General features: G+C 55.4%; 1 long non-coding RNA gene across 1 annotated transcript; it reads right to left on the bottom strand.

Moving 5' to 3' along the window:
- Positions 1 to 6,628: 6,628 nt before the first annotated feature.
- On the bottom strand, positions 6,629 to 26,625 carry LOC133626303 (uncharacterized). Its single transcript, XR_009819396.1, has 4 exons — positions 26,600 to 26,625; positions 8,094 to 8,243; positions 7,204 to 7,268; positions 6,629 to 6,783 (listed from the first exon to the last, which is right to left on the bottom strand). It is a non-coding gene; the product is annotated as an uncharacterized LOC133626303 (long non-coding RNA).
- Positions 26,626 to 27,451: the final 826 nt, after the last annotated feature.

Genomic DNA, 27,451 nt, shown 5'->3' with positions numbered 1-27,451 from the left:
GAGGTGACTCAACTATTTGCAAGTGCTAATTGATGAGACTATTAGCAAGTGCTTAACAAGTGCTCAGCTGGTTACTGTGGTGTTAGGTGATTGACTAAAAGGGTTTTGTATCTGCAACAGACCCACCAGGGGCAGTGGGGACCCTTGAGCCAGTGGCTTCTTGGTCTTTGTGTCCAGCTGAGCTTAAACCACTTCAGCCTGCAAAGCCTGTCCCTGGAGCTGCCCACAAAGCCTCCCCCAGCAATGAGCTGCCGTTCCTCTGCTGCCTGGGAGTTGTTTCTGGGCCGTGGAGGGCTGCGAGGTGCCGGCCCAGGGAGCTGCTTTGTGGCGGGGCTGGGGCTGGTGTGAGGGGGAAACGGGGCCCCACGGGGCGTGGCAGCGTGTCACAGAGCCTCTGACGGGATGTAGGCGCTGGCGCTGCCGTGAGCACCCCAGAGTGCCCGGAGGAGGCGACGGGACAGGACGGGACAGAGTGTGGCTGCCAGGAGCCCCTGTGCAGACACCTCGCTCCCCCTGACCCGCACCCACGGCGCATTGCCCACAGTGTCTCTCAGCCCTCGAGGCCAGGCCTCAACAGGATGGCAGAGAGACCCCCCTGGTTGCCCAGGCTGGCCTGGATGGAGAAGAGAAAGGAGAAAGGCCCTGGGGCTGTGGCAGCAGGGCAGCCCAGAGTGGTGGAGAAGGTGCAGCCACTGGAGGCAGGTGAGTGGCTGAGCTGGGCCCCAGCGCTGGTGGCCGCAGCCACCTGGGCCCTGTCCCTTCTCCCCTGGACGTCCCCAGGGAAAGAAGGGACGGGGCTGTTCCCCACGGCCCAGCTCCATGCCCTGGGCACCCCCAGCCCCAGACTGCGGCCAGAGAGATGCGAGTCAGCGTCCCCAGAGCCCCTCAGCTCTGCCTGAGCTCGCTCTGTGCCCCATCCAGAGTGCAACCTGGTGGAAGAGGAGCGGCCCCCTGAATCTTTGCCTGATCCAGACCGGGACCTGCCAGAAGCAGAGCGGCCCAGCAAAGTGTCTGCTAAGCACGTGCTGGGCAAGAGCTTTCGGGAGCTGAATCTTGAGGACCTACATGACGTGGTGGCGACCCTCTTGCACCATGCTCCATCATGCAACAGGTAACAGGGCCCAGCCGCCCTGAGAGCTCAGGGATCACCGGCTGTAGAGCCCGTCCCATGGAGCTGCCAGGCACATGGAGGTCTGCAGGAGCTTCTAGCCCCTCTGTTTGCCAGTGCTGGCCCGGCAGCCCCAGAGCCCACTGCCCTGCTCCAGGCCGGCTGGGTGCTGCTGGCGAGGGGCAGTGGGCAGACGCCGGGCTGGTGACCGACCCCAGACCCCATGGTTGCCCAGGCCACGGGGCTGTGGCCGCCATCCCCCTAACACTGATCTCTGGGCCCGCAGAGATGCTGCAACCATCTGGAGGGAGATCATCCCCAATGGCGAGACAGCAGAGAAGGTGCTGCGGGAGCTGCTCCTCGTGCTGCAGGACTGGCCCCTGCACAGCACGTGCACCTCTGATGGGGGCAGGAAGGACGTCTTTGCCCTGGCTGTGAGTTTCTGGCCCCTGGGCTCAGTCTCTGCAAGGGGCTCTATCGGCACTGAGCACCGTCTCAGGCTGTTCTCTTTTCTGCAGGCAACCAGGGCACTGCTGGAGATCATCTGCAAGCCCGACTACTTTATAAATGTGAGTGATCATTTCCCCCAACTCTTCCTGGCTCTGATCTTCCAAATTTTCTCCAGCACGGAGGAGCTGCCTGAGGACCTCGATACTCTCTGGCAGGGACGCCAGCAGGAAGACTGCCTTCCCACTGCTCCCAACAGGTGCCCCATGCCAGTCCCATCATGCAGCCCATGGCCCGGAGCTGGGACCAGGGCTCCCAGCGTGACCTGGGCTTTGCTCTGCACACAGGTTTGCGTTGCAGACCCTGAAAGAGCTGTTCTGCTGCCTGCGCTATGATAGGGTGGTGTTTCAAGTCGAGGAACAGGGTGGCTGGGAAGGACTCCTCAACCCTGAGTCCCGCCACTGTATGATGGGGCTGCTGGCCCGGTGAGAGACCCCTTCTCCCTGCTCCCCGCACCATTTCTCCCCTACAGACAGGGCACCTCCCTTGGTGGTGGCCGAGAGGGGTTTTTCACCGAGGGCTGGCCCAGCAGACTGCAAAAGCCTGGCAGAGGTGGATGCACAGCAGCAGACGCCCCCCCAAAGCACCAGCATCCCGTCCCGTGGGGCCAGGGCTGAGGGCACGGGACAGGGGGTCTGTCCTGGGGCTGGGCAGGATGCAGTAAGGGTGAGAGACAGAGCCTGGGAGCCGACTGCCCCATGGGCAGGAAAGGGGTGTCCTCAGAAGGGAAGGCTGTGGGGCAGGAAGGGTGCTTTTCCCCTCTCAGGCCCAAAAGGAGCCTGCTGGTCTTGGGCACTGCCTTCCTCCTGGCGAGGGCTCCCTGTTGGGGAAAGACCAGCCCTCGGTGAGCCAGTCCTGGGAGAGGTTTGCCTGCCCTGCTTGGGGTCAACGGTGCCTTACTCTCTCCTGCCAGAGAGATGCGTGGGATCTGGAAGAGCTCCCTCTACGACATTGCTCAGAGCCTGGTGGAGCTGCTCAGCAGGGAGCAGCCGCGCTGGGAGCTCCCTGCCATGGCGTTCCTGGCTGAGATGAGGCTGGGCTGGGCTGGGCTGAGATGAGGGGGGAGCACAGTCGGAGCCGGACACCCCCATCACTGCTCGGTGTGTTTCAGCTCCAGGCCTTCCCTGACATGAGGCCATTGCACAAAGGCTTCCTGGAGCTGGTGCCAAGGTACCTGGTGAGCGAGAGCAGGCTGATGCGGTGCCTGGTGCTCAGAACCCTCATCGCCCTCTGCAACAAGCCCTCAGTGGTGAGCTGGGGGCAGCCGGCTGGAGCCGTGCTGGGGGTGTGGGGCTGGGTGAGGGATGCTGAGGGACACAGTAGCTGGGGCTTGGCTGGGTTTCAGGAGCTCTGGCAGCTACTGCCAGCCCTCCTGCCTCCCTGCTGGCCTCCCCAAGTCCTTTGGGGATGATCTTTGGCATCTGGATCCCGAGGCAGCAGTGTGGGGTTGAACCTCTGCAGTGGTTTGGGCAGGGCAGCTTTTCACGGCTTCGCCACAAGCATCGTTTTGCACGCAGGCCAAAACATTGTGGATCCTGCAGAGATGGCTCATGGAGCTCCTGGAAGGTGCAGATGAGGAGGCGGTTGAAATGACCCTCTCTTTGCTCAGCAAGATGCTCGAGGCCACCACCACCTCAGTTATCAACACCGTCACTCTGGAGCTTGCAGAGAGGCTCCGGCCACTCTTTCACCATGTAAGGCTTTGTGCCTCCCACCTTGGGCACTGGCTGCTGCCAAGAAACTTTGTGCTCTGTGCCTTTTTAGACCCCTGCCCATGTGGGCCGGCAGCAGCCGGTGCTGAGATCTTGCCCTCTTCCTTCCCACCAGAACACCAGCCGTGTGCAGCTGCTCTCCCTTCAGCTCTTCCAGCGTGTGATGGAGGGGGTCAGCCGAACGGGAAGGAAGCTGCTGAAGCCACAGGTGCACCAGAGCCTGATCCTGCTGCTCTGCCTCCTGCAAGAGGAGAGCCAGGAGGTGGCAGAGGTGAGGATCTCTGGCCTGCCCGTGTCCCTGTGGAAGGTGCCTGGGGCCTGAGCTTTGCCCAGGTGAGGGGATGCAGGTCCTGTGCCCTGGGCAGCGTACCATCTCCCTTCTCTGTGTCCCTGCAGGCCTCTCGGGTAACCCTGCTGCAAGCTGCCACCTTCCTGAAGAAGAGGAGGCTCCGACAGCTGCTGGAGAAGAGGCAGACATGGGCAGTGGGCGAGTACCTGGTAAGGATGGCCCCCAAGCCCCAGCTCCAGCCTGGGCAAGCTGTGCCCCTGCCCGCTGCTGCAGCTTGTCCCGGGCACAGGGACCGTGCGGCCAGGGGGAGAGTTGGCACCAACCCTTCCCTTTGCCTCCTCTCCCTCTGCAGCTCTCAGAGTTCAGCAGCAGAGCTGGGCTGTATGCACAGGAGGCCGTGTGGTGCCTCTGCAGCCCGCAGCAGCCCGTGCAAGAGGCGGCCATCAGGTTCCTGGGTGAGACACAGCCCCATCCCTCCCTGAGCCATTGCAGCTCGGCCCCAGCCCCGGCCCCGAGGCTGCGGAGCCCTGAGTGCCCGGTGCCTGGGGAAGAGCCTGGGCTCAGCCCTGCCAAGGGGAGGGGGGTTGGAGGCTGCGCTGCTGGGGCCATCGTGGGGCAGCTGTGACTGGCTCTGTGTTCCCAGGGCTGGCCGGGCGGCACCTGAGGGATCAGGAGGAGCAACTCCAGGTCATCCATCAGGGTGAGTGAGGGCAGCGGAGTGTCAGTGGGGACTGGCAGGGAGGCTCTGGGCAGGGAGCTGCAACCCCTGGCCCACACTGGGAGAGCAGAGGGTGTGGGCAGAGCAGAGAGAGATGGCAGGGGCACGTGGGGTACTCGTGGGCAGCACCTTCTGGCTCATCCCCTTGGCCCATGCTCCCTGCAGGCCATGGGAAGAGCTGGAGGGCTGGCCCTGGCAGGAGGGATTTCTGGGGTGAAGCCAGGCTCTGATCTCAGCTCTGCTCCCCTCTGCTGCAGCCCTTCAACGCGTGACCAGTGACAGCAGCTCCTCGGTCGCAAACCTGGCATCTCAAACCCAGCTCAGCCTAAGAGCATCTTCCTCCAGACTCAGCCTGCGACAGCGGCTCAGCAGGGCCTGGAGCAGACGGTCTTCTCTCTGGACCCGACGGTCTTCTCTCTGGACCCAAGGCTGACTGGGAGCTGGAGCCCTGTGCAGAGCCCAGCCGCGAGAATATTAAAAAGAGATCTCCCCTCTGCTCTGTGGAAAATCTTTCATCTGCCATCAGTTTTCTTTGGTTTCATTGCACAGTGGTTCCCTTTCTCCAATACCTTCGTCACAGAGGCGTTACCTCAGTCACTAATTGGCCAGGCCGGGGCCAGCTGTGGGTCCAGCTTACAACCGACTGGCCCTGGCCCTGGCAGCTACAGGGGAAGAAGCTTCTGGCAGCTCTTTGTTCAAAGAAGCCTGTAGCCCCTCCCTACCAAAACCTGGCCCAGACAAAACCACTGCAGCACTGAACGGGGCCCAGCGCCTTCAACGTGGCCGTGCAGGGTTTGGCCGCGACTGCACTGAAGGTGCTTCGTGCCCTTTGTGCACCCGTAACCGTGGCAGCTCGAGGCACCCAACGTGAGCGGACACAGCTCCGAACTGGGCATCGCTCAGAATCTCAGCCCAGCTTCTCTAAAGTCTCCCCAGAGCCTTCTCTTTTCCTCAAGAACCCCAACTCTCTCTGCCCCTCTTCCCAGGAGTGGTGCTCCAGCTCTCGGATCACCTTCCTGGCCTCCTCTGGACTTGCTTGAACAGCTCCACGTCCTCCTTTGCTGGGTGCCCCAGAGATGATGATTAATGTTCCAGCCTGAAGACACCCAGACTGCAGGGCAGCACCGAAGCACAGAGGTGGGCGCAGAAACACAGGCTTTCCAAAGAGAGCCTCCTGCTCCAAGACGGACACCAGGAGGGGTGACAGGAGTGCAGATGCAGTCACCAAAGTGCCAAGTAAGAGAGGGCCAAAGCATCTGTATTCTTTCCTGGCCGTTTCTTGTCTGGGCACCAAAGGGCAGAGGCTGGGCCACCTCAGCGATGCGGCCGGGCCCTCCTGTGCTGCTGTCAGTGCCGCCTGGCGCCAGGACAGCTGAGTGTACAGCCGAGTGTCCGCCCCTCACCCCATGGGCATCCCTGTGTCGGGACAAGAAAGGTTCAGCCCTTTGATCCCAGCCGCGGCCAACCGGAGCTTCGTGTGGCACATATGGGGCCGGCCCCGAGGCCGAGCAGCCCCCGGCCCAGGCCTGCGACCCCTCCTCCCCCTCAGGTTTTGACATGGACATTTTACTGTCCCGAGGCTCATTTTCAGCGTCCAAAGCATCATTTCTAGGATCCAGCTGGTCACATTTAGGGTCCACGTCTTATCTTGAGTGTCCAAATCATCAGCTATATGGCCTAAGCCCCTCTGGTGGCACTCCAAGACCTCTTTCGATGGTCCGTAGCATACCCGTGGTTGGTGGGTCCCTAGGCCAGCTCCCTGCCGCTGACCCCCAAATTCCACCAAGCCTCCTCCTCTCCTTCAAAATGCTGTCAAAATCCCACTTCTGCATCGAAGCTCCATCAAAACCCCACTTTTTCCCTCAAACCTGGATCAAAAGCCCACTTTTCCCACAAAACCCCACCTTTTGCCAAAAACTCCACCAACCCCCACACCCAGGACAAACCGCCGCTGTGAGAAACAAAACAAGCTTTCTTGCCAAAGACTCAGGTCAGACTCTGCAGTGAAGCACTTTTGTTAAGCGTTCTTGCTGGTGCTTGAACTGCAGCTTCTCCATTGCAGTTTGGTGTGCAGCTTTGAGAACCTCCACCCGTTCCAACCACAAGGAATGTAGACCAGGATACACAATTAGACCTGCATTGCCACCCTGAGCAGCCAGTGCTGGAGACCTTCAGTGAGCTGGAGAGAGTCAAGGGATCTCCCGAGCATGACTCTTGCAGCACTGTGCTCCTACTCTGCTTCTCAGCAGAACGGCACCCTGGCAAAGTCTGCTCTGCAAAGGGAACAGGGGGACACTGACCTCCAGGCTGTGCTCCTCCCGCAGCCACCCCTCCTGTGCCTGCAGCTCCTCCTGCTGCCGCTCCTGAAGCAGACACAGCTTGTCCTCCCAGCCCCTCTCCAGGTCTTCCTTCTCGCTCTGAAGGCTGTTGCATCATGCTCCAGTGAGGGCTGTGGAGACCAGAGCATGCAGTCAGGCTCCCAACACCTCAGGAGCACCCAGTGGCATTGGGTCTGTTTGCACAGCCCTGAGCATGGTGGTTCTCAACGACTCTGGGGCTCCCAATGCTGTCCCAATTAATTTTTCAAAAATCCATTTATCCTGTGACTACTTCTTGGCTCAATATCTGACAAAACCCCCCACGTTTTCTTGACCCTTCCTAGTATAGGATCTGATTCTGCTCATCTGTTTCAGGACAGCAACAGCACAGAGGTAGAACCATGGGAAAAGCCACAAGCTCCCTTGTGACTGGGCTCCAGAAGACACTCCAGCGCAGGGATGCAGCTCCCCCAGGATCCGGGCGCAGGGAGGAACCGCTCTTGTGGAAAAGAAGACAATCCCTTTAGTGTCCCTTTGCTTGTGCTACTCACCCACTCCATCCCTCAGCTCTGCAGGATCAACTCCCAACTCCTTTGTTCGTGAGGACATTTTCCTTCTGTTCAAGGAGAAAGAGAGAGAGAGAGAAATCTGTATCAGCAATCCCTGGGCCACACCATCCGATTTGCACAGCCCCTGCCCATCCTTACGCCCTCCTCAGCACGGTGGGCAGAGCCACACAGACCCCAGCCATGGCTCCAGACCGTTGCCCCTGCGCTGCTGGCGGCGCGGGGCCTGGGGAGGCGCAAGCACCCTCTGGTCCTGGCTCCGAACGCACGAAAACCACTTGGAGCAGCAGTTGCCCATCCTGAAGCTGGACTGAGGCTGGCGCAGCCGCCACCGGCCTCTGACAGAGTCCCTGGCATTGCCACCAACACAATGGCGGTTGCCAGGCAGGCAGGGCCAGAGCCCATGGGCTCCCTGATGCCTCCCAGGCACCGAGGTCACCAACATCAGGAGGCACCCAACGAGGGCTGGGAATGGCCGGGGGGTCAAAAGGATGAAAATACAGCTAGGTTAACAGCAGCAGTTGATTTCAGACTCACATCATCGCGCTCTAGTAAGGCAGCCTGGTATTTCAGCACTAGGCTCAGTGGTAGCCAACGGGCCCCTTCCTGGTCCAGGACTGGAACCAATCTGGACCAATCCTTTTTAGTTTTGGAGGTGTACTCTCAAGAGACTTGACCAAAGTCTCCTGAGGACCAGCCATGTCGCAAAGTGCAACCCAACAGGGACTCGTTCCAGATTCCCCTTGGCAGGCAGTGATGCCTCTGATCCTGACCCCCATTCACATACAGCGCCCAGACAACAAAACCAACTCCCATCCGCTGCAGAGGACATCTCCTGTGCCTGATGTAGACAGGCAAACACATTTAAAGCACACCTTTCAGAAGAGAAAAAGATCAAGGGTCTTCTGATCTGTGTCCTGGGCCGCGCTGCTTGCGGGTGCGGGCAGATCCAGCAGGGTCAATTCAGTGGGGACAAGTGGAATCATTCCATGAAGTCATTCATTTGTTCCAATTTGCACAGGGGGCTGAGGGATGTAAAGAGCAAAAATTAGAGACAGCAAAAACCAAAAGCGAGATGAAAGAACATGTCAAAATCAAGGGCGCTCCTTAGAGGTGCCCAGTAAGATAAACATGAGGACTGTAAAAGCCATGGAGGGAAAGGGAAGAAGGAAACAAGTAAAAAGTAGAGACAGCAAACTGAAATGGACACAAGAATGAACATTTAACTTTGAGGAGATGATGTAAAGGCCAGACACACCCAAGAAATAAAGGGGACTGCAGAAAAGCAGGATTCAGGAAATGATTTCCAAAGAGTGGCAATGCCCTAAAAAGACCTAGGAGGAAACTTGAAAATTGGGAGGCATTAAGGAAGAGGAAGAAATCAATACAAATAAAGCCACAGAAGGGAAAAGAAAAGGCGTCACAAGAACATTTGAGAAGCAAAAGGCTTTTAGGGAAATAAAGGCCAAATTCTGGAACTGGAAAGCAGAGGTCAAACAGGAGGCAAAAAACCATTTTCAATGAGGGTAAAAAGGAAAGAAAATAGTGTAGGGTTTTGTTTTTAACCAAACAGGGAATACAATTAGGCACAGAATGAACATTTAGAAAGTGATGAGCTGACTGAGGAACGGATTTGGGAAATCAAGGGGGAAAAAGGAATTAATGTCAGGAAAATCAAAGATGCAGGAAAGGGATTTTCAAAGAGGCAGTGGTAAGGGAAAGCAAGAATCCAAGGAATCCAGGAATCCAAGGCCTCTCCATGGAAAGCTACTGAAATGACTGTCCACACAGCCTGTCGCTAGCTGTTTCATCTGACAGAACTCTAGCACTGCTGCACAGACACTTCAGGCACAGCAAAATACACTCAATGCCAGTCCACTTGCCCCTGACCCAGCCCCGGGCACAGCAGCTCCCAGCCAAATGCACACACACACACAGACTGACAGTCTCTGACTGACAATGGAGTCAGCAGCTCCAGGAAAATGCAATGCATCTGCAACAAGATTTACCATTCAACTCTCTTGTCACCCCTCTACACAAAGTAGCTGAACTGACAAAAAGATGCATTCAGTCTGCTTTCTATGAGATCCTACGCTTAACCTTGAGCAGTCCTGAAGCTCTGACCTCAGACAGCCACCCCTGCTTTGCTAAACATCCAAATGCGCCCAACTCTCGGGACCCTAAGCAGTTCTGACAGGTGCTGTTGCATATGGGCAGCTCCCGAGCAGCCATTTTCCCTTTTGTTTCTGTTTTCCCTTGTAACTCACCTACCTGTTCCTATGGGGTCAGGCTGGGCTTTCTATTCCACTTCCTCGTGTCCTCTCCATGGCTGCGTAGGTAGACCCACAGGATACCCTGCTGTGTGTACCCTGTTATCCCAAGTTATAGTCAGCTTGTGAGGCCTCTTTATAGAGTAACCACAAAGATGAACTGTTTTGAGTGGGGCCTTGAGCAACAACAAGCTTTTCAACAAATTAAACAGGAAACAGCTCGTGCAGTCGCCCTTGGGCCCATCCGTACAGGACCAGATGTGCAAAACATCCTCTACACTGCCACTGGAGAGCATGGTCTCACCTGGAGCCTCTGGCAGAGAACACCTGAAGAAACCCAAGGTCAACCAAAAGGGTTTTGGAGCCGAGGATATTGAGGATCGGAAGCCCACTACACCCCAACTGAAAAAGAAATACTAGCAGCATATGAGGGACTTGCTTCAGAAGTCATTGGCACAGAAGCTCATCTCCTCTTGGCACCACGTCTGCCTGTGCTACACTGGATGTTCAAAGGGAAAATCCCTTCTATACATCACACAACCAGCGCTACGTGGAGTCAGGGGAAGGCACTGATTACACAAACCAGCTCGACTGGGGACATCGAATCACCCAGGAACTCTGGAAGAGATCATGGACTGGCCAGAAGGAGCCTTCAGGAGCCACTTTGGAGCACTGCCTGAGGAAGTAGCTCATGCCCAAGAGGCACCAGCGTATCAGAAGATGAGAGGCATTATGCTTTGTTTACTGATGGATCCTGCCGCGTGGTAGGAAATCATCATAAGTGGAAAGCTGCTGTGTGGAGTCCCACACGACAAGTTGTTGAGGCCACTGAAGGAGAAGGTGAGTCGAGTCAGTTTGCTGAAGTGAAAGCCATCCAACTAGCTCTAGAGAACGAGAGAAGTGACCAGTACTCTGTCTTCACACTGACTCCCGGATGGTGGCTACTGCCCTTTCTGCTTCTTTCTCAGTGACATGCAGGGACTGGAGGAGGTTGGGTAATGAGGTGGGATCCAGGTGTGAGTGGAGAATTCCAAAGCTGTAGAGAGAGGCCTCAGTGACCTTTTGGCTGGCATCTGGAAGCTCTTCACATGCTGTTTCCAGGTCATGTGCAACCCCCCTCAAGGAGCAGATGGCCAAACATACATCCCCTTATGGCTTTCTTACTGGCAGATTTCTCTCTACCCAACAGAAGCCACAGAGAAGCAGTGGATGGAAAAATTGATCATTTTCAGCTTCCTGGAGAAGAGCTGGTTGGGCAGCGAGAGGCTGCACCAGCGCTGCCCTGTCAGTTCCCCAGGCTGCAGGCTGGGGTTGGTGTTGGGGGCCCGCATTTGCCCAAGTAGAACACTGCAGGGCTGGAGCTCACAACCTCCTGGGTGGATCTGTCCCAAGGATGGACATGCCCAAAGCTGAAAGACAAGACCCAGCTGGGGAGCAGCTGAGCCTGGTCCTGCCCTACAGCTCTGGCCCCAAAAGGCACTCCACGGCACTGCTCCAGCCCCACTGCCCACCTGGAAATGCTCCTGCAGTGGCCATAGTCTCCTGTGCCTCCCCACAGGGCACCTGCCTCCTGCTTGTTCATGGCGTGCTCTCCTGCCCCTTCCTCACCCTGGCCCCAGCCCCACTGCAGGGAGGGATGAGGGGAGAATGGGGCTGGGCTGCTGGCTGGGCTGCTGTCACCTTGGTTCCTCTCCTCCCACTGCAGGCCTGTGAAGCTAAGGATGGGGAAAGGAGAGGGGAGAGCCCTGGAAGCAGCCCAGCCTTGCTGCCCTCTCTCTCTGCAGCTGGGACATGCCCTGGGAGGCTGCCAGAGCCCAGCTTCTGGCAAAGGCCTTGGCTCACACAGCCTGCAGACAGTGGGCAACGGGCATCTCTTTTTTTTCTGCTGCCATAGGACCATCAGGTTAGAGCTGGATGTCAGCTTGCCATCAGCTCCCAGCTCGATCCCTGCTCCAGAGCAGCCTGTGGCGTGGTACCACAGAGCCCGAGAGGTGCCAGGTAAACTCAGCACTGCAGCTTGCTGCCAGGTCCTCGGGGTGAACTGGGAGAGCTGCACTGTGCCAGTGGCAGCAGTGGCAGGAGAAGCTCAGCCTCGCCTGCCCTTTTGTGCCTTTGTCTTCTGCCCATATGCCTGCAAGGAGACAAAACACTTATCCCTGAGAAGAGGCCTTAAGAGACAGGCCTGACTTTTCTCTGGTTTCTTTGCCCAGGGATGATCTTCAGCCTTGCCTGCACACTGGCAGTCTGCCTGTGGAACCGGCTGCCACCCTCCAACACCTTTGCTAGGTACATGCTACGTGGTTCTGCTGGGGACAGGGGGAGAAAGGGGAGGTCTGAGGGCCAGCACAAGCCAAGGGGAGAGCAGAGAGGCCTCCCCAGGCAGCTGCCCCCTGCTCCCCCCTGGGCACTGCAGCTTGGGCACTGCTGGGGCTGGGGCTGTTCGCAGGGAGAACCAAGAGCAAAGCCCCTTGACACTCTCACTCCCACATCTGCCACAGACCCAGACTTTGGCCATGGCGGGACAGTCACTAGCCAGACATGCAGGTCTGGGAGGGCCCTGAGAGAGAAGCCAGACGAGGCTCTTGTACTTCTCAGCTGTGCAGAAACACCCCTTAGAGAGAGCTGTGTGATGGCAGCGAGAGCACGCCTGCATTCTCAGACAGACAGAGAGCAAGGTCCGCAGCAGAAAGACTGCTGAAATGCAGTCTCCGTGTCTGCTCGACCTCTTTGCTTCCCAGCATGACTGTCAAGGCCTTTGGAAGGTGCTCCTGGAGCCCTTCCCTTGGGGAAGAGCTGCTGGCACTGCTGAAGGGTGAGCACAGGATGTGTTCCTCCTGGGCGCTGCTCTGCCAGCTCTCTCTCTGTCAGCAGCAGGCGTCCAAACACGGGCTTTTCAGCCTGAAAAGGGAAATCTGCCTGTGAAGGGGTTTGCTCCAGGCTCAGCTCACTGACAGCCACAAGACTCCCTCTGTTTCAGGCTGAAGACACCCCTGGAAAGCAAGAGGTTCAGGGCAGCCCTCGAAAACAGGTTCTTGGTGGTTCTTGCAGTGCTTCTGGGTGAGCTGGTGTGAGCAAACGCCCGTGTGTGCTGCATGGCAGCCTTCAGATGGCCAGCTCTCCTGTTTCTGTGGTAATTCTGGGGCCCAAGTGCTTCCTGAGCATATCCTTGGCTGGGTCTGCCTTTTGGAGTACCGCTAAGGCTGGCAGCGTCCCCGGACAATCCTCTGCTGCTCTGGCCAGCGAGCCACAGGGCTCAGCCTGTGTCTGGGAGAGAAGGGCCTATGTATGTCCAAGCCTGAACTGGAGACTGCAAGAGGGGCCGTGCAGGGGACTGATGGAGAGGTACCTCTCCTGGCCCCTGCAGCCTGGTCTCAGTGCTCAGGGGAGCAGGGAGGGGAAATGGGCCCTGAGCACACCTGGAGCCCAGGGCTGCACAGCCCCTGAAGCCTGGGCTGATGGCTGCCGGGCAGAGGCACGCGGCCTCTCTCTGCATCCCCAGTTCCCCACCTCCCCAGCCAACCTGCTGCCCCAGCCCAAGGCAACAGGGAGGAGACAAGGTGAGTGCAGGGACTGCTTCCAGCCCCAGGCAAAGAACTGTCTCTTGCCGATGTGAATTGCAGTTGGCATTTACTGTGGGACCCTGCTGGCAGCGTGGAGGCAGGCACAGGCAGGCACAGAGGTTGGTGCCACTGGTGGGATGGACACCTCCTGCAAAGGAGCAGCCAGGGCCTTGCTGGCTGAGCTTCTGCCCTGCATAGGCCCTTCTCCAGGCCCAGTTTAACAAGCTGCTGCAGGCAGTACAGGACTCCTGACGTCCCTTCCCTTGTAATGCTGGTGCTCTGGCAGCGCCCCTGAGGCAGGGGTGAGAGCCAGGCATGCTCAGAGGGCCAGCCACCGTGGGCAGGGCCTGAGCACATCTCCTCACTGACCTGGAGAGTGTGGAGGGTGGCCATGAGAGTGTGGGGAGCCTTGCCAACCCACCTCACGGCCTCAGCCTCAGACAGTGTTTCTCAGCCTCTGTGGCTGATGTCAGCAGCAACAAGTCTGTCAGGAAAAGAAGAGATTCCAAAGAAACATAAGGACAAACTTGTTCCCTGTTGAGGTGAGGGAGCACTGACAGGGGCTGCCCAGATGGGCTGTGGAGGCTCCTTCTCTGGAGACATTCCAACCCTGTTACCGCTGTTACACGCGTGAACACCTGGAACTATCCAATCGGAAATCGCTGTTACACGCGTGAACAGCTGGAACTATCCAATCAGAAACCGCTGTTACACGTGTGAACACCTGGAACTATCCAATCGGAAACCGCTGTTACACGCGTGAACACCTGGAACTATCCAATCAGAAACCACTGTTACACGCGTGAACACCTGGAACTATCCAATCAGAAACCACTGTTACACGCGTGAACACCTGGAACTATCCAATCAGAAACCGCTGTTACACGCGTGAACACCTGGAACTATCCAATCGGAAACCGCTGTTACACGCGTGAACACCTGGAACTATCCAATCGGAAACCGCTGTTACACGCGTGAACACCTGGAACTATCCAATCGGAAACCGCTGTTACACGCGTGAACACCTGGAACTATCCAATCGGAAACCGCTGTTACACGCGTGAACACCTGGAACTATCCAATCGGAAACCACTGTTACACGCCTGAACACCTGGAACTATCCAATCGGAAACCGCTGTTACACGCGTGAACACCTGGAACTATCCAATCAGAAACTGCTGTTACACGCGTGAACACCTGGAACTATCCAATCAGAAACTGCTGTTACACGCGTGAACACCTGGAACTATCCAATCAGAAACCGCTGTTACACGCGTGAACACCTGGAACTATCCAATCAGAAACCGCTGTTACACGCGTGAACACCTGGAACTATCCAATCGGAAACCGCTGTTACACGCGTGAACACCTGGAACTATCCAATCAGAAACCACTGTTACACGCGTGAACACCTGGAACTATCCAATCAGAAACCACTGTTACACGCGTGAACACCTGGAACTATCCAATCAGAAACCGCTGTTACACGCGTGAACACCTGGAACTATCCAATCGGAAACCGCTGTTACACGCGTGAACACCTGGAACTATCCAATCGGAAACCGCTGTTACACGCGTGAACACCTGGAACTATCCAATCGGAAACCGCTGTTACACGCGTGAACACCTGGAACTATCCAATCGGAAACCACTGTTACACGCCTGAACACCTGGAACTATCCAATCGGAAACCGCTGTTACACGCGTGAACACCTGGAACTATCCAATCAGAAACTGCTGTTACACGCGTGAACACCTGGAACTATCCAATCAGAAACTGCTGTTACACGCGTGAACACCTGGAACTATCCAATCAGAAACCGCTGTTACACGCGTGAACACCTGGAACTATCCAATCAGAAACCGCTGTTACACGCGTGAACACCTGGAACTATCCAATCGGAAACCGCTGTTACACGCGTGAACACCTGGAACTATCCAATCAGAAACTGCTGTTACACGCGTGAACACCTGGAACTATCCAATCAGAAACCGCTGTTACACGCGTGAACACCTGGAACTATCCAATCGGAAACCGCTGTTACACGCGTGAACACCTGGAACTATCCAATCGGAAACCACTGTTACACGCCTGAACACCTGGAACTATCCAATCGGAAACCGCTGTTACACGCCTGAACACCTGGAACTATCCAATCGGAAACCGCTGTTACACGCGTGAACACCTGGAACTATCCAATCGGAAACCACTGTTACACGCCTGAACACCTGGAACTATCCAATCAGAAACCGCTGTTACACGCGTGAACACCTGGAACTATCCAATCGGAAACCACTGTTACACGCGTGAACACCTGGAACTATCCAATCGGAAACCACTGTTACACGCGTGAACACCTGGAACTATCCAATCGGAAACCGCTGTTACACGCGTGAACACCTGGAACTATCCAATCGGAAACCACTGTTACACGCCTGAACACCTGGAACTATCCAATCGGAAACCGCTGTTACACGCGTGAACACCTGGAACTATCCAATCAGAAACCGCTGTTACACGCGTGAACACCTGGAACTATCCAATCGGAAACCGCTGTTACACGCGTGAACACCTGGAACTATCCAATCGGAAACCACTGTTACACGCCTGAACACCTGGAACTATCCAATCGGAAACCGCTGTTACACGCGTGAACACCTGGAACTATCCAATCGGAAACCACTGTTACACGCGTGAACACCTGGAACTATCCAATCAGAAACCACTGTTACACGCGTGAACACCTGGAACTATCCAATCGGAAACCGCTGTTACACGCGTGAACACCTGGAACTATCCAATCGGAAACCGCTGTTACACGCGTGAACACCTGGAACTATCCAATCAGAAACCACTGTTACACGCGTGAACACCTGGAACTATCCAATCGGAAACCGCTGTTACACGCGTGAACACCTGGAACTATCCAATCGGAAACCGCTGTTACACGCGTGAACACCTGGAACTATCCAATCGGAAACCGCTGTTACACGCGTGAACACCTGGAACTATCCAATCGGAAACCGCTGTTACACGCGTGAACACCTGGAACTATCCAATCGGAAACCACTGTTACACGCCTGAACACCTGGAACTATCCAATCGGAAACCGCTGTTACACGCGTGAACACCTGGAACTATCCAATCGGAAACCACTGTTACACGCCTGAACACCTGGAACTATCCAATCAGAAACCACTGTTACACGCGTGAACACCTGGAACTATCCAATCGGAAACCACTGTTACACGCCTGAACACCTGGAACTATCCAATCGGAAACCGCTGTTACACGCGTGAACACCTGGAACTATCCAATCAGAAACCACTGTTACACGCGTGAACACCTGGAACTATCCAATCGGAAACCGCTGTTACACGCGTGAACACCTGGAACTATCCAATCGGAAACCGCTGTTACACGCGTGAACACCTGGAACTATCCAATCAGAAACTGCTGTTACACGCGTGAACACCTGGAACTATCCAATCAGAAACCGCTGTTACACGCGTGAACACCTGGAACTATCAAATCGGAAACCACTGTTACACGCCTGAACACCTGGAACTATCCAATCGGAAACCGCTGTTACACGCGTGAACACCTGGAACTATCCAATCGGAAACCACTGTTACACGCCTGAACACCTGGAACTATCCAATCGGAAACCGCTGTTACACGCGTGAACACCTGGAACTATCCAATCGGAAACCGCTGTTACACGGTTGGAATCCAAGTTGGAAATGTAATAACAGATGATAATATATGATGGAGCAGATTGGGAGAGTGTGATTGGGACATGATCTCTTGGGGGAAAAAGGAACTGTTACAACTGATGGCTTGTTCATTGGATTACCAAACAGACTGGTGGGTACAAGTAAAGCAAAGTCAAGCTTGCTCTCAAAATAGTGAAAAGAAAGCTGAGTGACCCTGACTCAATGGCACCTTGTAGCAAATGCTTTCCATTCATGGCTGTTCATGGAAGCAGAAAAAAAACCACCTGAGATTTCCTGCACAAGCTCAATGGAACACAAACAAAACCCTTCAAAAAGGGCTGTTTGAAATTCCCCAAGGTTAGGAAGAGAAGCAGCACTGCAAATGTCATGTCGAAAAGACGTGAATAGTGATCATGAGAAAAAGATGCAACAAGGAACATTCGGAAAGTGGTAAAGATCACTTATTAAAATGAAACTCCCGATACCTATTATGGTCATGTTTAAAAGGGCATGTGTCCCCCAAATCCCTTTCCCAAATGCACAGTTGGATTCCACACACAACAGGGCTGCTGGGATCAGTCACAGACGTGACTGAGGGAAACAAAGGTATCCAAAGGAAGGGATTTGACCAAGGGAACCAAACACAGACAAAAACATCCCGTGTTGCTTTCACCAGCAAATAGAAATCATATTGTCTTTCTCTAGCATGGTGGGAACAGCAGCTCAGCAGTGGGTTCCAGCTCCACCTCAGGGCAGCAGTCAGCACGGGCTGAACTGCAAATGTCTGCTGAAATCCCAACAGCTGCCTCTGCAAGGTCACATCAATCCCAGAGATACAACAACAACAACCACCAGCCAACACTACCCTGTGTTTTTCACTCCTGAAGGACATCGGGTTGGCATCAAACCAGGGTCCCTACCAGGGTGTGTGAACTTGCCCCGGCCGGCGAGCTCCCGGCCGGGCTGTGCCTGCGAAACCTCTGGCCCAGCACCTGTGGGGAGCAGGGAAATTGAGTGAAAGCCCTGCCAGAGTGAGCAGCACCACACACTGCTGCTGTCAGGGCAGGGACTGAGATGCTGGGGCGGCTGCGGGGCTCTGGCAGCTGGGGCACCCGGGGCCTGTGCCCAGGGCCTTGTCTCCATCTCCTGCCCCTCCCCAGCTCTTGGGTCACCAAGGGGCTGCCCCAGCCAGGCCCAGCTCCAGCCTGGAGCTCCCATCACCAGCCCCGGGTGGGCAGCAGGCAGGAGACACCCCCAGAGCTGCCCAAGGGCCTGGCTGGCCCCAGCCCTCACCTCAGCCAGGCCACAGCTGCAGCACAGCCTGTGCCTCACAGCACCGACACGGCTGTGGGCAGCTGAGGGGGCAGCGACAGCTCCCAGAGCGCCCAGCAATGAACAGGGACGGCTGGCAGCCCCTGCCCAGGGCTACAGCTCCCACATGGCCCAGGAGCCAACATGGCTGGCCGGTAGCCAGTGCCCCAGGCCTACAGCTCCCACGTGCCCCGGGGCCTCCTTCCTGCTGCCTGACCCTGCAGGGACACCAGCCCCTGGCCAGGCCCCCCTGACCCTGCAGCCCCATGGCCGCCTCCCCGGGGCTGCACAGGCCCAGCCCCAGGAGGAGCCAAAGGAGGAGGAGGAGGAAAATACGGGGAGGAGCAGGGCAGAGGGACAGAGCAGGAAAGGGATGGAGCTTAAGGAGACAGGGAGTGCAGGAGGAAAAAGAGCAACAAGCAGCAGCAGAGAGGGACAGAGAGAGGATTGGAAGGGCAGAAAGCAGGACATGGGATACACAGACACAGGCAGGGAGAGGGACAGGGGGACAGAGAGACAGAAAAGGCACCAGGAGAGTGGAGTGACAGAGAAATGGGACAGGGATTAGGACAGAGGGACAAGGGAAAGGAGAGAGATAAGGGAGAGGCAGGGCAAAGCATCCGAAGAGAGTGAAGAACAGAGGGATGTGGATCAGCAGAAGGAGGCGCAGGAGGGCGGAACTGCGATGGCCTGAGAGAGTCAGAGGAAGAGCTAAAAGGGGGTGAGGAGCAGGATGGAGGCCTGGAGAGAAGAGACAAGTTCCAGCCAGCTGAGCAAGAGAGACGGGCAGGAAAGTGGGGACAGGCTGTGGGGGAGAGAGGGAAAATAAGGCCAGGAAGCACAACATGGTGATAGAAAAAGGCAAAGGACGGGGGCAGGAGAGGAGAAAGAAGAAATAGCAGCAGGACAGAGGACAGACAGGGAGGGGTTAGAAAATACAGACAAGGAGTCCTACAGAGAAAGAGAAAGAAAAACCAGTGATGGGGTAAAGACAGAGAGGGAGGAGGTGAAAGATGAGGGCAGGGAGCCAGACCGACTGATGGGGAGGGACCAAAGCTAGCAATTATGGACAAGTGCCCTCATTCCCTGAGCACTGCCCAGGAACTGCATTAGCAGGAGCCTCCAGAAGTGTGGTGCCTGCAGCAGGCCTGTCCTGGGCCCAGCCCTGCACCCTGAGAGTGCTGCCGACCAGCACCTTGTCCAGTGGCCAGCCCTGGGGAAGGGAAATCACCCAGCTGTTTCTTTGGGGTTTTTTGTGATGGTTTTGCTTTCAAAAAGCAACTGTTTCAGCTCTAAATAGCACCTGCAAGGAAAAGGGAAGCAGGCACCTTTAATGCCTGAACCAGGTACCAGAGTTCAGAGATTTCATAGAATCATAGAATAGAAGCAGGGAATGGTGGGGGGTTGGAAGGGGCCTTTAGAGATCTTCCAGTCCAACTCCCTGCAGAAGCAGCTCCCACCTAAGTCAGGTCACACAGGAATGTGTCCAGGGGGGTCTTGAAGCCCTCCAAGGACGGAGCCTCCACACCCTTCCCGGGGCAGCCTGGGCCAGGGCTCCCTCACGTCTCAGTAAAAGTGTTTTTTCTTCTGTTTCAATGGAACTTGTTGTGTTGCAGCTTCATCCCATCACCCCTTGTCCTGTTGCTAGCTACAACAGAGAAAAGGGATGTCCCAACCTCCTGACACCCACCCTTTAGATATTTGTAAATGTTAATAAGGTCTCCCCTCAGTCTCTTCTCCAGACTGAATAGCCCCAGGTCCTGCAGCCTTTCCTCATGAGGAAGATGCTCCAGTTCCTGATCATCTTGGTGTCCCTGTACTGGCCTCTCTACAGAAGTTCCCTGGAGCTGAGGAGCCCAGAACTGGACACAGGACTCCAGAGCAGAGGGGGAGCAGAACCTCCCTTGACCTGCTGCCCACACTCTGTTTGATGCACCCAGGATGCCATTGGCGTCTTGCCCACGAGGGGACGTTGCTGACTCATGTTCAGTTTACTACCAGCCAGCACTCCCAGGTCTCTCTGCAGAGTATTTAGCTGAAGCAGTGAGAGGCATTTAGGTGCCACTTGAGGCTCCTGCTGAGCTTAATTAAGTTCTAAGGCACCGTATCTCCCTGCTTTGCCTTTGGAGAACCAGTGTACACCAGAGGAAAGTGCTACTGAAGCTCTGCACCTTTACCTAAAAAAGGCAATTATTTTGAGATTTCCCAAGAAAGTAGAGAGGGATTTTCCATTCTTCACCTTTTGGTGAAGAATGCAGCAACCTTGTTCCACTGTGAAGAGGAAGATTGAGACCTTGTGAATTTCAGAAGGGGAGAGATTTGCTTGAATGAGGCCTGTACCAAGAGCAAGCTGGTGGGAGAGGACAGGAATGAGGAAAAAGCCGAGTTAGAAAGCGCTCTAAGAGAGAATTCTGACTTAACAGAATCTTACTTCCTTGTTTTAATTGTGGTAACTCACCTCTACTTTACTGAGGCATAAACAAGAGCCAGAATGGCTGCTACAGTGAGTAGAAGCTACTAATTTGTTGTAGAAGTTGGAAATGTTATAATAGATGATAATACATGATTTGGCAGAATTGCATTCATCAGACTGGGAGAATCTGATTGGGAAATGATCTCTTGATGTTCCCTTCTTGAATTGATGTTCCTTTCTAGTCCATCTTCCTCCTCCCTGTAACTCCTCTCTTCCTGGATGGTGGCTGCTGAGCTGCCTGTGTGATGTACCATCTGCTCTTGAGCAGCTGTCCCTCAGCAACAATTCCCATTGCATCCCACTCTTCTCTGAGTTGACTCCTGGCTTTCGGTCTTGGCTTGGTATCAGGGATCTCCATCCAACCCTTATCTCTCTTTCTTCAGCCCCACAACTCCAGCTGTTTCTTCTCAGATGCCTTTGAGATGTCCACTCCCCAGGTCAAGTTGAGCCTCCCTCTTGCAGAGGTTTTGGGCCCTGGGATTTCTCCCAGTTGTTTTGAATGGAGGTGAGCTGGCTGCTGGAACACAAGGGGTACCTCTCCCACTTTATGTTGTCCTTCCTGCTCTGCAAGGACCCTGATGTCCCTTCACAAGGGCATTCTTTCATGCTACTGGCACAGTGGTTGCCAAAACTGCTGCCTTTCCCCCCCTTTTCCTGCAGGCTGTACTGTTCTCAGCTGTGGTACACAGAGCTCCGGGCTGGCTCCTTGTCTGAGCCTTCTGAGCAGTCATCCAGGTTTTAACTGGCTTGGGCACAGATACAGTGCCTTCAGCAGAAGTGGCAGTCATTTCCCCACGGGCCTGGCGAGGCTTGTCCTTTCCCAGGGTGGTCTCCAGTCGTGGCTGGTTTGGAGGGAGTTTCCCATGGTCTCCTGGCAAGTGCTGTGCCGGAAAGCATGTCTGCTCCCTTTGCTCCCTCCCGAGGAAGCTGTTAGGGCTTGGCAGTTGAAGCCTGGGAAGTTGAAGTCTTGGGAGTTGGTTCTTGGAGAGGGAACTTCAGCAGCAGCAGGGATTTGCTGCCTGACATTCTTGGGAACAAATTCAGCTCCAAGGATGAAAACTCAGCATTGAATGGAAACTCCTGAAGGCTGGTGCTTTTTAACTGGGCAGTCGCAGATGCCCAAACCACAGGTGATGATTCTCTCTTTGCTTGGAAGCCAACCTTAGCAAGTCCTGGGTGCTTATTTCTTTGGTGTTTTCTTTGGAGTTCTTTGGTCAGGAAATGGGACAGCAGATGAACACAGGTCTGCTGCAGGATGCTGGGGTCTGCTCATGGGCTGAACTCTTTGCGATACCTCTTCTGTCTTTTTCCCCATAGGGGCCGTGCCATCAGACCCACGTTTCATTTCAATGTACCTTCCCTCCCCTTGACACCCCCTTGATGTCTCCTTTGGTGAGTGTGCCCTGGGCTTGGCCCCACAGCTTGAGGGCTCTGTGTGTTCCCAAAATGGAGCCCTTGACTGCAAGCTCCTGTGTCACTTGTGTGTTCCTCCAGAGCAGCCTCAGACTGTTCAACCCAGGGCTGGTGGCTGCTTCAGCAGAGCTTTGCCATCACGAGATCAAACAGGACCCAAGGAACAGAAAGTCAGTGGGTTTGGGTGTCCCTCACAGCCTGTGCATCCCTACCCTGCCAGTCCTTGGCAGCAGAATGACTGGAAAAGTCATTCTGGGCCTGGGAAAGATTTGTCCCAGAAGGGCTCGGGACTGCAGGAGAAGGGAGTTGAAGCCACCCACCAGCCTGTAGAGCTGTGGACAGATGTTCCTGCTGAAAGGCAACCACAGCATTTCCCTCCCTGACCTTTGGTGTGAGATATTAATTAGTGCTGTGAGGCCTCCTCGTTGTCACTGGCCAGGTAATGTGCCCAAGGCACAGCTCTGCACCAGGCACTGATGTTCTTAAGAGACGTGGGCTCCTTCCTCCCCAGAAGCTCTGCTGGCAGAGCCAGCGACTGAGCACCCTGAGCATCTCCATTGAGCTGCAGGCCCTGGGTCTCCATCTCAGTCTCCCAAAAGGCTTTGTACTGAGATGATCTGCAGTTTAAAAGTGAAATCATTTTCATACTGCTGGTGGGCAGAAAACTCATGGTCTCTCCTGAGCCACTTCCTCCCCTCCCCACATCACCCCTCTGCCACTGCTGCAGTTCCTTTTGAAGAAATCTGCCCCCACACAACGCTGAGTGAGCAGCCCATGGGAGATGGCTCCTGGCAGAGCTGGCCAGCCCAGCCAGATGTCCACTCCAGCGCAGGCTGTGGGCTGATGTCCTCTCTCTGCAGAACATCCCCACCTGGTGTAGTTGTCTCCTTGCTTTCCCATTCTGAAGAGCAAGTGTCAAAGCTCTAGTGATGTGAAGCTTTGTGGGCAGTGAGCAGAGCCAGTGTGCAGCGTGGCTGTGGTGTCCCTGTGTGTCAGGTGATGTGAGACACGGGGCCTGCTGATTTTGTGGATTGCACTTTCAGAGTGAATGCTCTGTCTGGGTGCATACTTCTAAGTGAGAAATAATTGGTGTTGCTTTAGGGGCAGGTGATAGAGCTCTTCACAACTGGAGAGAAACTTGTGGTGCTCAGCACTGTTGAGAGTGGGGCATTTCCAAAGCAGCTATGTCTGTGGTCAGTGTGAAAGGGAACTTTGACCACGAGATCCTTGCTCAGCTTCTCAATGAGCTGTAATTCAGAGGCTGTAGTTAAACTCCAAGCCCAGTTTTGTCGTGTCAGGGTGTTCACAGCAGGAGTCGCAGCATAAGTGGTGCACAAATCCATGCTGGTGTCCTTTCCCCAGGCTGCCCTCGCACCTTGGTGTGTCGCCTCACCAACAGCTCCTCGGTGCCCGTGACCTTCAGCTTCCACATTCCTGGGGACGGCTCAGGAGAGCCCAGCACTTCCAGTCTTGCTCAGATCTCAGACAACACTCACCCATCCTGTAGAAAAGGAGCCTGAGGCCGTGTCAAGCCAATCGAATTCTCCATCAGGCCTCGCAGAGGGACCATCTTCCCCCAGGGATCCCTGGCTCTCCAGGTATGGGGAGAGCCAGACATGCTTGGGCAGGTGGAGCTGAAACTTCACTGGTGCATGAGAGGGCTGGCAGCTCTGAGCAGAATGCGGTGAGAGATCTGCCCTAGTGTTAGGCTTTTGTTAGCTGGGTTATCCTGGGACTTTTGTGAAGGAGCACTGCTTTGTTTCCAAGATCAATGATGATCACGAACCATATGGTGAAGCACAGAAGCCATTTGGGAGCTGCTTAGAGCAATGTCTTTGATTGAAAGTAGGCAGAGGAAGAGTGAGGAAAGAGCTGTTAAAAAGAGACATGTCATTGCCTAAAGCTGTTTGCTCTTCCTCCCTGTCCTATTCTTCCTCTCCTGTGGAGCAGAAGGAGTTGTACTCCATGTGGTGATCTCCAGTGGGGACTGGAAAAGCTCTGGCACAGCATCTGCTGGGCCATGTTTTGCCCTCAGCTTTCCCCTGGTAAAGCTGAACACCTTCTGTTGAAGTCAGCAGGTTCCCTCTGGATTGATGCTGTTGTAGTTGGGACTTAGAAATTAATTCTAAGGCTGTGCTGAGTAGAGCATGAGTCTAAAGGTGCTTGGATTTAGCTTACAGATGCCCTGATCCCTGCAAGGTGTATTTAACAGACCAGATCTTGTCAAAAGACTCTCATTGCTCCCAGAGGCTGTGCTCTGTGCACAGATCAACAGAGGAATAGGGACAATGGCTTCTGGGAGTAATGAAGCCTTTAATGCTCTTCTCTCCTCTCCCTCCAGGTCTCCCTGTGTTCCACCACAGTAAGGACGTACGAGCTGGCGCTGGTGCTGGACGTGGATGGTGTTGGTGAGGAGGTGTGTGAGCTGCCCATCACTGCCAGGTACCAGCACTTTCCTCACAGCTGAGTCCCTCTCCTCCTGCCCCCAGCCCCGAGCTGCCTGTGCAGGGTTCTGCCTGCAGCTCCAAACCAGAGCCAGTTGTGCCCAGCGAGCCAGGAGAGCAGCAGGGCTGGGAGAGCAGCCCGTGTTGTGCTCAACATTCAGGCACGGCCCTGAGCCTTTTGCCTTTTGTTATTGGCCTGGGTTTTGGTGCTTGAGCTGTAGCCAGTTTCCAAAGGGCCACCTCTCCTCCTTCCTGCCAGTGGTGGGCTTGGGCTGGGCTGTGACCAAAGTGCAGCACTGGACACAGCGAGGAGCCTGCTGAGAGCTGGTGTGTGCTTCAGCTGACAAAAGCTTGTGCCACATGAGAAAAGGGCTGATGGCAGGACTGGTAAGGGAAAAATAAAGGCAAGGCCTTAGGAAGGGGAAATAGTCCTTGCTGTGGAAGGTGGACTCAGGTTTCTCTGCTTCCTTCTGGTTCTCTTGAGCAATCTCAGCCTTGTGCCAGAAGTCGCTCGTGCTGCAGGCAGGTTGGATCCTGTTGTGCTGCAGTGGGTGTCAGCTTGATGACAAGAGGGATGCAGAGAGGAAGGAGCCAGCTTTTGTGAGACACTGGAGTCTTGTGTTCCTTGAGCCCAGGTGAGCACTGGTTGATGGTGGGAAAGCTCCCCCAGAGCTCACACCTTGCTGGGGCTGTTGGGAGGACTGTCTTTGCAAGCTCCCTGGGGCAAAAGTGCCCATCAGAGAGCTCTGGGACAGGGCCCCGTGGTCTGCCGGGGCACTTGTCAGCCTCCGTGGTGCTGAGCCTCAGGGTTTGCCCATCCTTTACAGGTGATTTCACACAAAGTGAAAGGTGATTTATAGCTGTATTAACCGTGTTTGACAGCGACAAACATGCTCCATTTCATGCTCTTTGAGGAGCAAACACATTCTGCATTGTCTCAGCATCCCCCATTGCAAGTGATTTGGATAAGACCTTGTGCTGGGAACAGGAACCTACCTGAAGGGAAACCTTGGGAAGCAGTATATCTTCTCTAGCCTTTGAGGTACAGGAGAACTTAGAGGACAGTGAAGAGCTGCTGCAAGGAAGCTGCCAGCAACAGGAGTGGAGGCAGCAGATTTTAGACCCCCCGAGGATGCCGAGTCTTGTGTCTGGGTTATTTCCTGCCTTTCTGCTTTCTCCTGAGGGTTTGCTGTGTGGTTCTCCAGCCCCAAGCCATGTGAGATTGACCCTGCTCATAGCTGAGTGCAGGTGCCGGTTGCTCTGGAAGCCCAAGCGGTGGGAGAGCAGGACACTGTTGTTTCTGTCCCTGTGTTTGGGAGGGAAAGATCCCCTCTGGTGAGTACTAGGGAAAGTTGGGCCTTTGTGCCACTGCTCTTGGTGGGGGTAAAGGGTACAGGCAGAGTTGCTGATTGCAGGGATCCTTCCTGGCAAAGCAAGATCTTGTGATCCATGGCTGGTGTGGGCAAGGAAAGAAGGAATTCAAGGTATAAGCAAAATCTGATGCCTTGAGAAGAGGAAGGATGGTCGAGGGGGGGTCTCCTCCTCCTCTCCTCTGCCCTGGTAAGGCCTCATTTGGAGCCCTGTGTCCACTTCTGAGCTCCCCGGCTCAAGAGAGAGAGGGAACTGCTGGAGAGAGGCCAATGCAGGGCTCCCAAGATGCTGAGGTGATGGAACACGTGTGTGAGGACGAAAGGCAGCGGTACCTGGGACTGTTCAGTCTGGAGAAGGGAAGGGTGAGGGGGCACCTCATCAACACTCACAAGTATTTAAAAGGTGGATGTCAGGAGAATGGGGCAACACTTTTTTCTGTAGTGCCCAGTGACAGGACAAGGGGAAATGGGTACAAGCTGGAACACAGCAAGTTCCACTGGCACAGGAGCAGAAACTCCTTTGGTGCTGAGGTGAAGGAGCCCTGGCCCAGGCTGCCCAGGGAGGGTGTGGAGGCTCCTTCTCGGGAGGTTTCCAACCGCACCTGGACACGTTCCTGTGCCCCCTGAGCCAGGGGAAGCTGCTGGAGCAGGGGCTGGGGCTGGAGCAGGGGCTGGGGCTGGAGCAGCTCTGCAGGGCCCTTCCAGCCTCTACTATTCTAGGAACCTGTGACTTCCTTTTCTATTTCTGTCATAAAAGTGCCAGACTCGAGGGTGATGTGGGGAAATAGTTGGCCACCAGGGTGCTGCAGGAGGAGAAGCTTACCTCAGCTCTGGTGCTCGTGTCTCATTTCCAGCCACAGGATATAGAAGAGAGCAGTGGAGAGGTCGGAGCCAGCCTGGCAGGCTGCAGAGGGGCCCTGAGGGAAACGTGTTGCAGGGAAGTCGCTGGCCATAAGAGCAGATCGGGAACTCCTCCTCTCCCTGCAGGGAGGAGCTTGGCGTGGCTGTGATCAGCAGTGTCAGATGCCTCTGCATCCTGACGTGGAGGCCGGCAGAATCTGTAAACGGCCTTGTTGGAGCAGGGGAAGGCTGGGACACTGCCGTGCTGTGATAAGCTACGAAGGCAGGCCTGGGAAAGCCAACTGGGATGTTCCAGTGCCTCTGTTTGGAGGCCTAAGTGATGCCAGGGACTGGAGGCGTTTGCCCAGCTGTCAGTCAGGAGGGGCCGTGCTCACTGGCTTCATCCTTGTATCCTTGCCCCCCTCGTGGGAGCAGGAGGTGCTGGTGCAAGAGCAATTGATCTCTGAGGGTGTCCAGCTGTGGCCGTGTGGCTCCGATTCAACAAGCGCCTCCTGCCTTGGTGTTCCCGTGACTCTGCTGTTCTGCCTCGTGTGTTTCTGGGCATCCTTTGCCCCGAGTGCGCTCTTCAGAAAGGGGTGACCCGATGCAGGAGACGCAGCGAGCTGAGGGCAGAGGAACCGAAGCAGTGGGTTGATGTCATCGGAGCAGAAACCCGAGAGACGGCTGTGACAGATGGAGCCCTGAAGCCATGGGCTAAATCAACCCAGCAGCCAGGGCAGAGGGCTGGCCACGGCCTGAGGGGACGGTGTCTGTGCGTATCTGTGTGTCTAGATCTCAGTGGCAGGGAAGCGGGCGTAAGCAGCGTGTGTGAAGC

The sequence above is a fragment of the Colius striatus genome, chromosome 10 (genome assembly GCF_028858725.1).
Source record: "Colius striatus isolate bColStr4 chromosome 10, bColStr4.1.hap1, whole genome shotgun sequence".
Taxonomy (NCBI): Eukaryota; Metazoa; Chordata; class Aves; order Coliiformes; family Coliidae; genus Colius; species Colius striatus.
The sequence above is the reverse complement of the archived record's forward strand: the minus strand, read 5'-3'. Positions and strand labels throughout refer to the sequence as shown.